Genomic DNA, 17,214 nt, shown 5'->3' on the forward strand with positions numbered 1-17,214 from the left:
ATGACTTGGCAGCTGTGAGAATTAAAGACAAGAACAGTGTCTATTTTTCCCCGCTTTTTTGACTGCATGTGCACCCGCTATATATTTATTAATTATAAATTATATTACTATGTATAGTTATATATATTATGGTACTAAAATTATGTTTAATATAAAATTACATAAGGGAAAGAAAGGCAATAAGGGTAAAATTTAATTTTAATTGTTTTAAATTTTATTCTATTTATTGACAGTAAAGTAGTTTTGTTTCCTAATATAAAATTAAGGTAGTAGCAAAATTCTACTAATGTATAAAATTTATGCATTTTTTATTAAGAATATTGTGATCAAATATATTTCTTTAAAAAAAAGCAAACAAAAAACCTTGTGGTTTACTTTTAGTAACATAGTCATATGAAGTTTTGGTCTAAGTTCAGATTGTTTCAATGCTTTCATTTGATTGTTGCCATAATTGTTATGGTAACTATTCAACTTTTATGGCATTTATTCTATTTTAAATCTTGTCCTCCAATTAAAATGTGGCTAAGAAATTTCCATCCTCTCTGTTAGCAGAGAGTTGTTCAATCTAATTGGAAATCATTGCATTTTTACTTTTTAATAAACCTTACAACCCAGGATACTTTATGCAAAAATTCTTAATAAGTGAGCAAAATGTGTTTTTTTTTAAATGCATGGGTAAGAATATTTACAGTTACCATTCTTACATCAATATTGGAGTAAAATATATAACCATGTTAGTTTTGATTAGTTCATTATATTTCTACCTCAAAATGTGTCTGACTACTCTCGTATGTTAAGCTGTTTTCTTATTCTATGGGCTCAAATTTTTACTACTATGTCCAATTTACTTTTTAATTACTTTTTAAGGCCAAAATCTTTTTATTAGCATTTAATGATGACAAATTTGAATTAAACAGAGTAATATAATCAAAACTCTACTTTGTGCAAAGGTAAATTGCTTTGAATAGCAATATACCGTGAGTGTCACCATTGTAAACTCCTCCACATTTTGGAAGATCTGTTCTAGATAATAACCCTATCAGAGGAACCAGCTGGCATGCTGCAAATAGAGAATGCTAGTATTGATTTATACATATATAATTATAGCTAATATATACTTATCATTTATTTTTTCCCAAGCAGTGGTCTATATTAATTAATCCTAACAAAGCTCTATGAGAAAAGTACTAGTATTATCTTTTTATTTTATATGAAGGCACCAAGGCTTATGTCTTTACTTCTTACTTATTATAGTCATTAATTTTATTAAATAAATATAATTTATTAAATAAAAAATAGAAGATCTAATAATATTCTAGTAGAATGACTTCATGACCCCTCGGGGATATGGGCTCCAATTTGGTGACTAATATACTAGAGATGTGATAGAGTGGGAGAAGGAGGTAAATTAGAAGACTATGGCAGCAATCAAGTGAAAATCAGTGAGATCTTTAACTAGAACAAGGAAACAAAGTGATACAGAAGTTAGAATTCATGGAATTCATCAGTCTTTAGCATAAACCTCAGCCAGTATATGAGCAGCTACAGTGCAAAAGGCCATCTTTCCAATAGCTCCTTAATAGAGTGGATGTAAATGGTTTCAGTTTTCAAAACTGGCTCTTTAATTTAGAATTTCTGTGCAGAAGAACCTGACTATATATTTTTCTATATTATTAACCAGTTATTCTAGCATTTGTTATTATAGTCTTATTGATTTCTAAGGGTACACACATTTACATATTTAGTCTTATTTTTGGCATTCTTTTTTCTTTTAGTGATATTATTAACCATAATATATTATATTATTTTGCTTTTATTCTATGTTTAAGAAATCCAAAGGTGACGCTTAACACTGCCCTGCTCATTTCCATTCCTGAATTTCTTCATCTGTCTATTAATTTTTCAAAATACTTTTAGAATCAAAGTATTGTTTGATTTTTATTGGAATTATATTAAATAAATTCATAAATCATTTTATATATATATAAAATATATAGAAAATCAACATAGTACAATATTGAGTGTTCTACATAATGAAAATATTGATTCAATATTTATTTGTCTTTTTATATTCCTCAGTATAATATTTGACTTTTACTTTTAAAAATTTTTGTTTCCATTTTTAATCTTTATATTTGTCATTATAAAAGTGAAAAAAATTCCCATGAAAGAAAATCTGGAGACTATGGAAAAGCATGAAGATAAAATATAAAATCAACTTTAATCTTTCACACAAAGGTAGCCAGTGCTACAACCTTAGTATATTTTGTATATAACTTTTTACATGTTTGTGATAATTTTCTATGTAAAATTCTACATCTTGTGGTTTGTTTTTGTTTTATTTTTTTCACATGGGCATGGACCAGGAATCGGACCCAGGTCTCCAGCATGGCAGGCGAGAACTCTGCCACTGAGCCACCGTGGCCTGCCTTACATCTTGCTTCTTAAATTAAGATTATTTCCAGGACATTTCCCCACTTCCTATTCTTTTAAATAATATTTTTATTCATAAATACTTTTAAATTTCAGAATGGTTGCAAAGATAGTCCAGAGAATTCCTGTATACCCTTCACTCAGCTTTTTCTAATGTTAAAATCTCACATTCCATTCTGGGAAGATGGCAAAAGAGGTTAGTTTCACCTCTGCTCCATGGAGCAACAAGAAAGGGGACAGAAAAAAATGACCAGAACTGCATTTCCAGGGGGTGACTGATAGAAGAGGGTGTTCAGCTTTTTGTGGGGAGGTCTGGTAGAGGGAGGTGGGGGGATCAGGATGGGGAAAGCAGGGTGAGTCTCTTCAGCTATGGCTCCACCATAGGCAGACAGTGGCACATGGGAAAGAGTGGATCCAAGGGAATGGACCATCCCTTCAATACAGCTGCCTCAGTAGCCCCACCTGTGGGAAGCCCAGAGACATGCCTAGCTGCCCATTACAAAAAGCCACACCAACTGGGTTCTGGGATTGGTCACTGTACCTGGGCACCGCAAATAGCCATACTGTCAGGCACTGTGAGGGGTGGATCCACCAGGCACTGCAATCAACTGCTTCACTGGGGATTGTGATCAGATGTCCCGTCCCATGAACTGGCTGACCCACTGGCATGTACTGTGAACAACTCCCCTGCCATGATGGCTTCTTCCTTAGCTGGCTGCTCCAGTCTGGGAGATCTGGGCTGGAGAGGAGAATATGCCTCAGGAGTGTCATCTGTTAGGAAGAAGGGATATTTTTTTGTTTATTAAAGAGCGAAAGATTTTATTACTACGCACATAGTAGGAGAGCAGATGGCTTAGAGGCCTAAAATCTGTCTCCCTGAGTTTAGGGGATGCAGGGTTTTTTAAGGATTTTTGCAAGGAGAGATGAGGTCATTTCAAATAGCAAGTTCAAAGCAGAAAGGAGACAGTATTATCATTCTCATTTCAATAGGAGAACATAAGCTGAAAGGAAGGGAGGCAGAGCTATTTATTACTTCAGTACTAAAGTTGTAAGGCAAAAGGAAAGAAGACAAGTTATCTTTCAAAGGCAGAATCTAGCTGATATGATTTACAAATGTCCAGGCCTAAGGCTAGTTAATGGCTGACTTCTTTAGCATTAGGGCCTTTGCCCTTCAAGAAAATGACCAGATAGAGGGGGTAAGAGCTCTTAAAGTCACAAAGGCACAAGATAAGGGCTTTTACACTCATTTCAGATATCAGGGCATCTGAATTATAATCTAGGGATTTCAGGTATTCACCTCTGCCTACTCCAAATCTCAGAAAGCAAAAAGGAATGTGATTTAGTAATCAAAATCATCCCTTAAATCCTAATTTCTCAGTTACAATTCCTCCCTCTCATTTGATAACTATCTCTCAATCTTGAGGTATGTCTGGGCAATGACTCTCTGATTTCCTCAAAGCTGAAAAAGGACATAGTCATTAAGGGGTAGATGCATGATTGGATGAAACAAGTTGTTCTTGGAGAATCCAGTATTCAGTTCTGGGTTTTAGAACTTCTCAGGCATTGGAACAATCTGGAGGTTTTGAGTCTCTGAAAAACAAACTTAATATGTAAAATTTTATAGAACACAGGATTTCTTTCAAGGTTTCCAGGAACATGTTGTTTGGGTTTGCCCTGCTGTGGCAGCTTGCAACATCTGGCTAAAACTTGCATAAGAGTAACCTCCAGAATGACCTCTCGACTCAATTTGAAATCTCTTAGCCACTGAAACTCTATTCCTTTACCCACTTTTGGTCAGCTAATCCATGATGCCAGGACTGGGCTCATCTTAAGAACTTGTGTCTCATGATGGCAGGCCAGTTATATCCTATGATGCCAGGGTCAGTGTTCCATGATCCCAGGGCCAATTATGTGCCACAAATGCCATGGGGAGTCTCACACTCTTGGAAGTCATGTCCTATGTTGGGGGAAAGCCCATAATTTGGCTTAGAGAGAGACCACATCAGTGGTTTTTTATTTTTTAATTTTCTTCTCTCTCTGTCTCTCTCCCTTCCTCCCTCCCTCCCTCCCTCCCCCTCCCTCTCCCTCTCTTTCTATCATAATTTCTTTCTTTCTTTTTCTCTCTTTCTCTTCTGTGCCTACCAGTCTGAATTCATTCCCAATATATCTTGAAGTGTCTCCTTTTGGCTTTGGGGCCTACTTTTGCTGAAGTCATTGTTTTTTTTTGTTGTTGTTGTTGCTTCTTCTTTTTTGGTAGTGCATGGAACTGAGCCAGGAACTGAGCCAGGGTCTCCTAGATTTCATCCTCATTGTGGGTGGGCAAATGTTCTGCCACTGAATTACTTGTGTACCCCTACTTAGCTTTTAATAAACCCTCAAATAGAATTGCATACCCTATGTGAGATCTGGACCTTGGTTTGGTGGACATTTACTGACAAACCAAGTGCAAAAGGGAAACTTCAACACAAACCCAAGTAAATGTAAAACTTTAGACTAGTGAAGGAAACCAACTTGCAAAGTAACCTTATTAAGATAATCAAATGCCCCAAACACAACAGAAAATCACACAACACGTAGGGTCCAGACAGAAATGGACCAGCTAAATGACCAAATCAAAACTACAGAGAGGTCACAGAATATGGAACAGCTAGTCCAGGATACTTATGAAGAAATGAAGCATATCAAGAAGACACTAGAAGAATATAAAAAATTCAAAAGGTTAGATAGAAAAATAGCAGATTTCACAGAGATGAAATATACTGTAGAAAAGATAAAAATACACTAGAAATATACAATAGTAGATTTTAAGAAGTGGAGGGAAGAATAAGTGAGCTAGAAGACAGAACAATTGAACTAGAGCATAAAAAATGACAATTGACAAGAAAGATAGAAAAATTGGAACTGGATCTCAGGGAAATGAGGGAAAAGAAAAGCCATGCACGTATAAAAATCATTGGTGTCCCAGAAGGAGAGGAGACGAGTAAAGGGCTGGGAAAGTTAGTTGAAGTTATAATTGAAGAAAACTTTCCAACCCTTAAAAAGAGCATAAATATGCAAATCAAAGAGGCCCAATTTACTCCAAATAGAATAAATCCAAATAGGCCAACTCCAAGGCACACACTAACCAAATGCTTGAATAGAAGCAGAAAGTCCTGAAAGCAGCGTGAGAAAAGCAATCTACTACATACAAGGGTAACCACATAAGACTGAATTTGGATCACTCAAAGGCCACCATGAAGGCAAGAACGCAGTGGTGTGATATATTTATGATCCTGAAAGATCTTAATTGAGGTTAAAATTCTTCAAGCCAAGAATTTGTACCCAGCCAAGTTGTCCTTCAGAATGGGGGGAGAGATTAAAATCTTCAAAGACAAAAAAAGATTGAAAGAACAAATCAACAAAAGAACTGCCCTATAAGAAATGTTAAAAGGAGTCCTGTCAGTTAAAGAGAAAAGGCAGGAGAGAGAGGTCTGGAGGAGGGCACAGAACTGAAGAGTACTAGTAAAGGTAATTTAAAGGATATAAAGAGAGAGAGGGAAAAGAATATATAGATCTGACAAATAAGAACCAAAGAATAACAGAGACCCTGGTTCAATTCTCAATGCCTGCCCATACAAAAAACAAACAAACCAAAAAACCTAAAGAATTAAATGTAGACTCAAGAGCTGCTTTTACAGTAATAACTTTGAAAGTTAATGTACTAAACTTGCCAATTAAAAGACAAAGATTGGCAGAATGGGTTAAAAATATAATCTATCTAATATATATATATATATAATCCACCTACATGCTGTTAATAAGAGACTCATCTTAGACCCAAGGACACAAATCAATTGTAAGTGAAAGGATGGAGAAAGATGTTCTATGCAAGCTGTAACCAAAAGAAAGCAGGTGAAGCTTTACTAACATTGGATTAGTAAATATAAAGATGTCATAAGTGACAAAAAAGGAGACTACATATTAATAAAAGGGACAAACCACAAGAAAAAATAATAATTATAGATGTTTATGTTCCCAATCAACTAGCTCCAAACTACATGAGGCAAACACTGGCCAAACTGAAGAGAGCTATATACATTTCAACAATAATTGTGGGAGACTTCAATACATGACCCTCCACTTTAGACAGAACAACTACACAGGGGATCAACAAGGAAATAGGGAACTTTAACAATATGATAAATGAAGCAGACTTAATAGGATAGATCATATGCTGGGATAAAAAACAGATCTTTATAAATTTGATAAGATTGAAATTACTCAAAACATTTTTTTTCATGACCATAATGGAATGTAGCTGGAAATTAATAATCATCAAAGAATCAGAACTTTCAAACATATGAAGCTTAAACAATGCACTTTTATATAATCGGTGGAACAAAGAAGAAATTCCTAGAGAAATTGGTAAATATCTGGAAATGAATGATAGAGAGAATACAACATATCAGAACTTATGGGATGCAGTGAAGGCAGTGCTGAGAGGGAAATTTATTGCACTAAGTGTCTATATTAAAAAACAAACATAAACAAGAAAATGGGGATTTAACTGCTCACCTAGAGATAGTAGTGAAAGAACAGCAAACTAACCCCAAAGCAAATACATGAAGAGAAATAACAAGAATTAGAGCAGAAATAAATGAACTGGAGAAGGAAAAAAAAAACAATAGAAAAAACAACAATATGAAAAGTTGATTCTTTGAGAAAATCAATAAAATCAATGGGACCTTAGCTAGACTGACAGAGGAAAAAGAGAAAGGATGTAAAGAAGCAAAATCAGAAAGGAGAGGGGAGTTGTTACCATGAATCCTGAAGAAATTTAAGAAATCCTAACAGAATTCTATGGACAACTATATGCAAACAAATTAGACAACTCAAATGAAATGGACAAATTCCTAGAAACACAAGAACTACCTACACTGACTCAAGAAGAAATAGAAGCTCTCAGCAAACCAATTACAAGTAAAGAGATTCAATCTGTCATAAAAAACAAAACAACTTTCTACAAAGAAAATCCCAGGACCAGACATCTTCAGAGGGGAATTTTATCAAGCATTCCAAAGGAACTTAAAATCAAATGTGCTCAAACTCTTACAAAAAAATTAAGGAAGAAGAAATGATACATAACTCATTTTATGAAGCCAACATCACTCTAATACCAAAACCAGGTAAAGATACCAAAAGAAAGGAAAACTACTTACCAATTTCCCTAATGAGTATAGATGCAAAAATTCTCAACAAAATACTAACAAATCAAACCCAAAGACACATTAAAAGTATTATACATAATGACCAAGTGGGGTTAAATCCCACTGGTATAATGTGAGGAATGCAAGGGTGATTCAAAATAAGAAAATCAACCTATGTAATATAGCACATTAAATAATCAAAAGGGAAAACCACATAATCATCTCAATTGTTGCTGAAAAAGCATTCAACAAAATTCAGCATACTTTCCTTGTAAAAACTCTACCAAAGGTAGGAATTGTTGGAAACTTCCTCAATATGGTAAAGAACATATGTGAAAACCCACAGCTAGAATCATACTCAATGATGAGAGACTGAAGCTTTTCCCCTGAGATCAGGAATGAGACAAGGACCACCATTGTCATACTATTATTGAACATTGTACTAGAAGTTCTAGCTAGAGTGATCAGGCAGGAGAAAGAAATAAAACGCACCCAAATAGGAAAGGAAGTAAAACTTTCATTATTTTTGGATGACATGATCCTGTACTTGGAAAATTTTGAGAAATCTACAACAAAGCTGTTAGAATTAATAAATTCAGCAAAGTGGCAGGACTAAATATTAATGTACAAAATTTAGTAATATTTCCATACACAGGAAGTGACCTAACTGAGGAGACAAGGAAAAAAATTTCATTCCAAATAGCAACCAAAAGAACCAAGTATCTAGAATAAGCTTAACCAAGGATGTCAAGGACTTATACATGGAAAACTTAAACTCGGCCTTAAACTCAAATGCACTGGAATGGTGGTCTCCTGGAATCACAGTGAATTACCCTGAAGAAAAGAGTATTCTCAACAAAAACTGCACTGGACAGAGAGATGCTCCTGGATAGATGAGACTCCAAAAGTCCTGTATTTTAGGCTGAATATGGGAAGAGCTGCAAATACTCCTGCCAGATGAATCCTCACTCACAAGATAACAATAAGTGTTTACAGGTGTTTCTTCTTATTTTTATTTTTAAAAAGTCATAACATTGAGTTTCTCCGTGCTCTTGATTAGTTTAAACCCTGAGTCTGATCCAACATTTACAGGTGATACTCAAAGACAATATTAAGTGATTTATGCTAGGTTCTAAAATACTGGGTTAAATCATTGGGTCCTCATGGATGGTCCAAGGAAAACATCAAGTCCTAGCAAAAGCTGCTACTAATGATAGAAACAAACTATCCCCATGTCTCAGTCCTAGACCCTCTGCTTATTTCTTTTATTAACCGAATGTGATCCCTTCCTTCTTTTAACACCCTTAACATTTATGTATCCTCTCTTAAGGCCTTTCTCAGGTTCTGCCATATATGTGGGTGTATGTGTGTGTGTAGTTCTTATTGTCCATGCTACAACAAGGATGGAACTTGAAAGCATCATGCTGAGTGAAATAAGCAGGCACAAAAGACAAATATTGCACGGTTTCTCTTATATCAAATACTTAGAATAAGCAAATTCATAGTGATAGAAAGCAGAATAGTGGTTACTGGGATGGGGAGGGAGAATAGGGAGTTATTGCTAAATGACTATGGATTTTGGTTTGGTTTGATAAAAGTAGTCTGGAAAAACAGTCATGAAAGTTATACAGTATCGTCAATGTACTTATGATGACATGCAGTTATATGTCCAAATCCATAAATTTTTAGGTCCTGGAGAGGTGGAGGAAGCCAACAGATGTCACAGTATGGGCAAAGATGTGGTCAAACTGCCATTCAGTCTCAGTAGTGCTCAGAGTGTATGTGGGAGAATATCATGAAAGAAAACCCGATACTGAGAGCTGTGCTATGCAAAGCTTTATTTAAGGGAAATAAACATTGAGGCTATTAAATAAAGAATCACAAGTGAGGTGGTCTGTGGTAATAACAGCACCAATAGAATGAAAGAATGAAACCCAAAACAAATATTTAGTGATAGTATGAAGAGTTGAGTGTGTAGGAAAAGAGAACTCCAAATATTTAGTCTTGAGAGAATGCTGGAAAGAGACACAAATATGGAGGCATGCCAGGAAAGCCAGTTGAATGGGACTGGGAGGGAGGATTATTTCCATATTAGATTTTTGGAATTTTCAGTAAAAGGAAGTTATTGAAATAGAAACATTTAGGAAGTAGTTGAAGATACCCAACAGAATTTACATACTAAATGATGTTAGTTGAAGCTGTGAAACTAAATGACCCCTCCAAGGGAAAGAGCATAGAAAGTTAATGAATTCATATGAACAAATATTCATTTAGCACTTAATCGCAAGGTGCTGTGTTGGACATTGTGAAATCCAAGTAAGGTACAATCCTTACCCTCAAGAAATATTCAATATAATAGACTATTACTTTTACAGTTGCCTTAAAATTCATATTTTGCTTGTTCCCAGACATTTTATATAATTGCTCTGTATTTTCTTTGTATTTAAATTAGTATTTTTTTTTACAAATTATCTAAATACTAATTGCTGGTATATGGGAAAATTCTTTTTTTTTTTCTTTTTCATTTTTGGTATCCACCCACTAAGTGAACTTTCTTATTAAGCCTCATACTTTTTAGAGTGATTCTCTGGAATTTTTTGGATATACAGTTCTATCATATGTAAAACAATAATAATTTTGATTCCTGATTTCTGATATTTAAAACTCATTTTAAATCACTGCAAAATATTAATAGCCAAATATTTCTGAATCCTTTTAGGTCTGTTGAATATTTTATATGCCCGTTCAAAATGGAAAATGAGGTTCAGCATTAATTGCTTCAAAACCCTGGAAACTAAGTGTTTCTAAATTGTGCATCACAAACTAATTTTAGTTGTATGTACAATATCAGCTTCTTATGTCTTACAATATCACAGAAAATAATGGCTCAAATAAAATATCATTATTTTTTAACACCTGGGTCCGTTTGGGCTTGCTTAGTTTTTAAGTCCATACCAGGTCACCAACTTCTAAATCCTCTTTACCATTTCTGTCTATGTGGATTACAAGGTTCTATTTCTCAGAAGATGCTGCTTTTTTTATGCCCAGTTTTATACTGAGGTCCATTAGTAGCCCTCTAATAGGAATTGTTTTCTCTCTCAGTAATTAGCTTAGTGGAACTTTATCCTCATACAAACCGTGCATATCAGACCATGTTGATAACCTCCTTGTTAGTATGGTTTTGAGCATGCATATTATTTTAATTTGAAGATAGATGGATAAATGGAACCTCCTTTCTGGAATATGTGTCAGTCTAAAAATGAGGCATTAAATAAATTTCTTTAATATTATTTGTATTTCTCATTTATTTTGTAAAGTGAGAACTAAGAAATAATTTTCATATGGAAATTAAATATAATTTAGAATGCTGTAGACTTTTAAACACAATCAATGGGATTAAGTCCAAACTTATTGGAGCAAATCAGAAATTGGCTAATGGGGCACAGGGAAGGAGCACTGTTTATTCTGGCAATGATTTCAGCTTGTGCATAACCCGCAGGATACATGAGTCTAGTGAAAAAGCCTTCTATGAGAACTTCTTGCCTGTCTCACTGCACGGCCTGTATAAAGAACACAAACAGGGAAGATCTGTTCTGATGATGACCAGGTCAGTATCCCTGGAGCTGATGGAGAGGCTTTCTGGAGAGATAACAGTCTATGAGCCATCTTGGCAGGGGCCTCCCATGACTCTTCAGTCCACACAGCCCAAACTTCTTCAGTGTTCCTTTTTCTCTCCACTAATCCCAACCAGATTTCATATTGAGGCTCATTTTGAGACTTCCTTGATGCCACCAGAAAGAGTTAGTCACTTTATTCATCACCTTGAGCAATTTGTGCATGCCTCCAACATAAAATTTGTCATGCAATGCAACTACTATTTGTTAATGTGGCTGTCTCCCCATGGCACCATGTATCTTGAAGGATAATATTGGTGTTAGAGTGGGGCTGCAAGTAGAGCTGTGATTAAAAAAAGAGAATTTAGGAGGAAATTTCAGGCATGCATTTAAAAAGATTAGCAGAAGACAAGAGATGCTTAGAAAGATTTGCATTGGATGCTAAGGACAAGCCTGGTGGCGATATTATAGAACTTTCATTTAGGCTCTCACTTTTTATCCTCCAACCTGATTTAAAGGTATAATAATACCTGAATTACTTACACTAGCATAAATATCTTATTGAAAACAAGAGAGATAATTTAGTTTAGAGTTTGCAAAATTTACCTAATGATCACAAATTGTCTGGAATGACTGTTAAGTATATGGATACCAGGATTTCTTTCTTGAGATTCAATTCAGAAAATCTAAATTGAGGCCCAGGAATTTGGTCTAAATAAGCACAGTCTTGGTGATTCTGATGCATTTTAATGTTTGAAAACCGAAGATTAAGGCTATAATATCAAGTAAATGAATCCTTTCCTTTTTTTCTTGCAATGTCTGTCTATTCTCTGCTTCTTTCCCATATCAACAGAATCCAGGGGCACAGTTGTACAGATTACATGTTTGACTATATATAGCCAATGTAATGCGTATGGAAATGATGTGTGCAACATCTTGGTGGTGTCTTTATGGAGAAAGTTTGCACTGTTTTTTCACCCCTACCTTGACTTTGCTGCTTGGGATGTAGACATGATAGGTGAGCCATCATGGACTATGCAAATGAGGACCATGGTATGGTTTGAAGGAGCAGCAAGATAGAGGGAGTTTGAGTCCTTTCCCATAAGAAATACATTTCTACCTTTAATATTTTGGATCTCTGTTACTTTTAATCAACCTTTTATCTTAACTAGCAAACACATCAGAAAATATTTTTAAAAAGACCTCATTTGGTGAAAATATATATTACTACAGTAGAAACTAGAACTGTAAATCATAAAATTATATATGATGGGTTATATATGAGACATGAAATTTGCTCCAAGTTTCTAGGAGGTGAAATAGGGGAAATAGGATTAGATATATTTTTCTCCAATATCATAAGGCAAAGCTTTACTTATTCTTAACTCTAAAAGGAATTTTTCAGTCTTGCTTCAGCTAGGGGACATTGAGTTATGCAGTATACAAAGAGCTCAGTAACTTACCTCACCAACTGAATAAAGGGTTTCTTAGTAGAGTCTTATTGTACTCATAATACCGAAGATCCTTATGGTCATGGAATCAGTAGGATATGGTATAAACATGAAGGTTTGTGATGCTCAGGATTGATTTAAGTATAAAATCTAGTATTATTATTATAACTTTTCGTATTTTTAAGCAGCAGAATCTCTCCCTTTATTTTAAAATAAAATTAAAAGAATTCCTAAATATAAAAAAAACTGAACTCCTTTTATTCATGTGGGAGTGAGAGGCTCTGGGTCCTGCAACCTTGGCCTTACCTTGCTTAAAACCCAATTTGAGAACTCCAGAACACAATGTAGAATAAATGTCCCACAAGACCTTTGAACAATATATAATAAATATCACTTTCCTTTAGTTGGGCTTTGATAAGATTTGGACAGTACACCATTCAAGGTTGCATTCCTTGGTAAAAGTCTATGCATTTATATAGTTATGAAGACCAGTAATATGATGCTTGACAGTCTCTGGTTTATTTTGCTGTTTTTTATAGGAATATGGACTTTGGTTGTTTGGTGATTTAATCTAAAGTGATAACTTATTGGCCAGAAGTGATTGGCATAATCCCATCCTTCTGAATTAACTTAAGAACTTGAATTTATGCATTAAAATTTTTAAACATCTGACAGTCTGGAAAAAACAGAGGCATATATGAAAAGTACTGGAACATTGAAAAGGAAAATGGAAAATTAATTCAGAGGATTTGGAATTGTTCTAAAGTAAAATTCACTTTTTAGATGGAAATACTTAATGCAGCTAACAAGATTTCAGGGAGTGATTTCTTGATTGATCCCAGATTTCGTAAATCTTGATTCCAAATCTCTGTCTGAGACTTTTTAAGAGCCATGGAAATAGAGTTGGTAGCTTAGTAACTAATACTGCTTTGGAGATTAACATTTTCAGGCAGGACACCTTTGTCTTCACTAGGAATATAGAATCTACAAAAAAAAATGCAACTTGAAGTAAAAAACAGACATTTTGGCTTGCTATGTTGGGTTAATTAAGGATAAAAGGGAATGAAGACCTCAATAGAATTCTGTCACTTAAAAATATGTTTCTGTTACAGTGTGGATAATATCATTTCACAGGACTGTGATGAAGGCTACATTCGCAGAATTTATTTTGAAGTTTACTGAATAATTTGTTTTGCACACAATTCTCAAACAGAGTCTAATTACTCAACCTTTGAGTCACAGAGAAGCAGATCTTAAAAACTGGTGGTTCACAGCTTTATTCAGTCTATTGATTTTTATTTTTATTTTTTTGTATTTGGAGCTGAGTGTATAGAGCCAGTTAAAAAAAGCTGGCTACACTCTGATTCATCACTGACTCCACCACTCCTACTTTCTTAACACTTTCACCCCTTATTACAATAATAGGAATGGTCTGAGCTGAGGGCATTTGAATTTGCAAATTTGTAACTCAGGGCTATTTCCTACATCCAGTATCTGAAGTGCAGCTGTTACCCACCCTCTATAGTCCCACTTTTCCGGGATGTGTGTAGTACCATTATGTGTAAATCTGAGGCAGTGGTGTGCTAGAATGACTCCTGATATCTCATTCTGCACATTTATTCCGAACTCCGTGATCAGTGACCGTTAGCTTTCTAGCTTGAAATAGGCTCTAGTGAAATATATGCCATGGAAATCTGTAACTGTTACAAATATGGAAGAGGATAGCTAGTTGTTAAACATTATAATCTGAGTGCAGACAACTCTATTCTTAAAAAGGTAGTTACTGTCTCTTTGCTTTCAGAGTAATAGTATGGTTAGTTCATTCAATCTATCAGATATAAGGATATGATTTTCTCTTGAAGTTAATTGCTAATTTGGCTAGAGAATGCAAAATATGTAAGAAAGGAAATGAGGTGAAGGTATTAACTATTAGGGTAAGATCATAGTACGTTCTAGAGTAAGACTTCCAGGAGTTGAGCTCCAGCTCTGTATTTTCTAACTCTATACCCCCAGGCAAATTGCTTAAACCAACCGTTTTAGTTTGCTAAAGCTGCCAGAATGCAATATACAAGAAATGGAACAGCTTTTATAAGGGAATTGATTACGTTACAAGGATACAGTTCTAAGGCTAGAAAAAGACCCAAACTAAGGCATCCAGGAAGAGGTAACTTAGCTCAAGAAAGACTGATGCCTTTCACAAGGGACGGCATGCAGCTGGTGTATGTGGTCTTTGTTCCTGGTTCAGTTGTGTCCAGCTTCTGATGCCAGTAGTCTCCTCTTAAGCATCTGTGATCCTTCACTTAACTCCTCTGGGACACAACTCTGGGTTATGGCTTGCTTGTATCTCATGGAAAGGCACATGGTGACATCTGCTGCATTCTGCCTATGTCTAGGCATCTGCTCTCTCTGTCAGCATTCCAAGCATCTCCAAACATCCATGTCTCTGTCAGCTCTGAAGCACAGTTCCAAGTGTCTGCATCTGAAGTTTCTCCAAAATGTTTCCCCTTTTAAGGGACTCTGATAAACTAGTCAAAATCCACATTGTATGGCTGGAGTCACTACTCTATCTAATCAAAAGGCCATACCCATAATTGGGCATGCCCCATCTCCTTGGAGATAATCTGATCAATAGCTTAATCAGGATTAAAAGAAATGGCTGTCCCCACAAAATTGGATCAGGATTAAAACATGCTTGAGATGAACTCCATTTCCTCACATATAACATAGTGTTTCAAATTGAGTGTTTTCAACAGGATTGCTTTAAGTATAGTGGTGAGCACACAGTAAACTCTCAGTAAATGTTAGTTTTTATAATTGCATTACAATTAAGTGCATTACCTACATCATCTTATTAAATTCAGAAAGTGCATCATGATGTAAATAGAATGGCTGCCATATTTCAGATGAGGAAACTGAGGATCAGAGAGGTAAATAGACATGTCCATGATTACACAAATGTTAAGTGGCAGTTTGGATTTTTTAGGTCTGCTAGATTCCATGGCATACTTCCTCTTGAGGACACTTAGGAAATTATTGCCATAGACAACAAGGTAGGTTTAAGTTTCACTCCAAGTAAGAGAGACTGAAAATAATCACATTTTTTAGTCAGCTGTGGCAAAACAAACTGTCGTAAAACTCAATGGTGTGCATCAATTAATCATTTATTGTCATGGTAACAGGCCAGCTGGAATGATTCTATCTAAGACAGCAAATCTGTGGGTCGGCTATGGTGGTTCTGCTCCAATTACAGATTTGGCAGTGAGCTTCAAATCCATCCATCTTTCAATTTTAGATACAAACTGGCTACCAAGCCATGTTCCCATAGCAGTGATAGTAGTGCAGGAAGATAAGCTCAGCTCACATGATCGTTTCAAGTGTCTGATTGTATATTGTCTGCCAGTATTGAATTGGCGAAGCCCAAAGGCAAAGATTGGAGAAGTATACTGTATTGTGGGAGGATCTGTGAAAACACATGGCAAGCAGGATATAAGGAATGGTCAGAAATAGGGCCAATATTCAGTCTATCACAATATGGAACAGTGACTTAAAAAATAAAGGAGTTTACTTTACTGTCACATGAACGTCTGGAGGTACTTACTCTAAGATTGTATTGACAGCCCGCTCTAAGTCTGAAGGACATAAGTTCCTTCTAGCTTCCATGTTATTCTCTACCTAGCTTGACCTCCATTCCTCAGATTGGGAGTCAGCAAACTTTTTCTGTAAAGTGACAGATAGTAAATGTTTTAGACTTTGTGTGGCATATAGTCCCTGTTGCAACTATTCAACTCTGCCAATATAGTGCAAAAGCAGCCACAAACAAAGCGTAAATAAATGGATGTGGCTATGTTCGAATAAAACATTTTTTATGGACACGGACAATTGAATTTCCCATAAGTTTCATGTATCACAAAGTATTATTCTTTTTCTTATTTTTTCAACTAGTTTCTGCTTGCCAGCAGTTAAAGCATGTAGTGAGCTGAATTTGATCCATGGGCCATAGTTTGTGACTCCTGCCCAAGATCACCTAAGAATCAGATGGTTGCTAAGCCATCACATCTGCATTAGTCAGCAGTAGGGTGGACGGAATGAAGAAGCAGGAGCAAATGGTATGTTCCGCTGGATTTTAAGAAAGCCTGCCAGAGTTGACACATGACATTTCCATTTACATCTCATTGACCAGAATTTAGTCATATTATCATGCCTAGCTGCAAGGGAGTCAGGGATTAACCTTTATTTGGACCAGTTAAATGCCTTGCTAAACCTTGAAGTTCTGTGACTATGGAAGAAGTAGAGAAGAAACACTGAGGGATAGCCTACAGGCTCTGGCACACCTAGTTTGTTGAGGTTGGGAGTGAAAAGGCAGGAGAACTGATTCCATTGACCATATATTTGAACCTATAATGAGTCATGTCAATAAATTATCATTTTTTATCATGGAGAATATAAATGTCTACTTTGAAAATAGAATGTTATCAGGTCTATATTTGAGACAGGAAAAAATCAGAAATATGAATCTTTCTTTATAACTAT

At 35.4% G+C, this 17,214-nt stretch overlaps 2 long non-coding RNA genes across 12 annotated transcripts in view; both read left to right on the forward strand.

The window, feature by feature from the left end:
* Nucleotides 1-10,413, forward strand: part of LOC143684900 (uncharacterized) — a 59,603-nt gene extending 49,190 nt beyond the window's left edge. The window contains exon 3 of the long non-coding RNA XR_013176258.1: nt 10,339-10,413. This is a non-coding gene — a long non-coding RNA (uncharacterized LOC143684900). The remainder of the gene's footprint in view (nt 1-10,338) is intronic.
* LOC143684898 (uncharacterized) overlaps nt 1-17,214 on the forward strand; it is a 391,441-nt gene that overhangs the window by 192,194 nt on the left and 182,033 nt on the right. The gene's annotated exons all lie outside the window — the stretch shown is intronic.

The sequence above is a fragment of the Tamandua tetradactyla genome, chromosome 5 (genome assembly GCF_023851605.1).
Source record: "Tamandua tetradactyla isolate mTamTet1 chromosome 5, mTamTet1.pri, whole genome shotgun sequence".
NCBI lineage: Eukaryota > Metazoa > Chordata > Mammalia > Pilosa > Myrmecophagidae > Tamandua > Tamandua tetradactyla.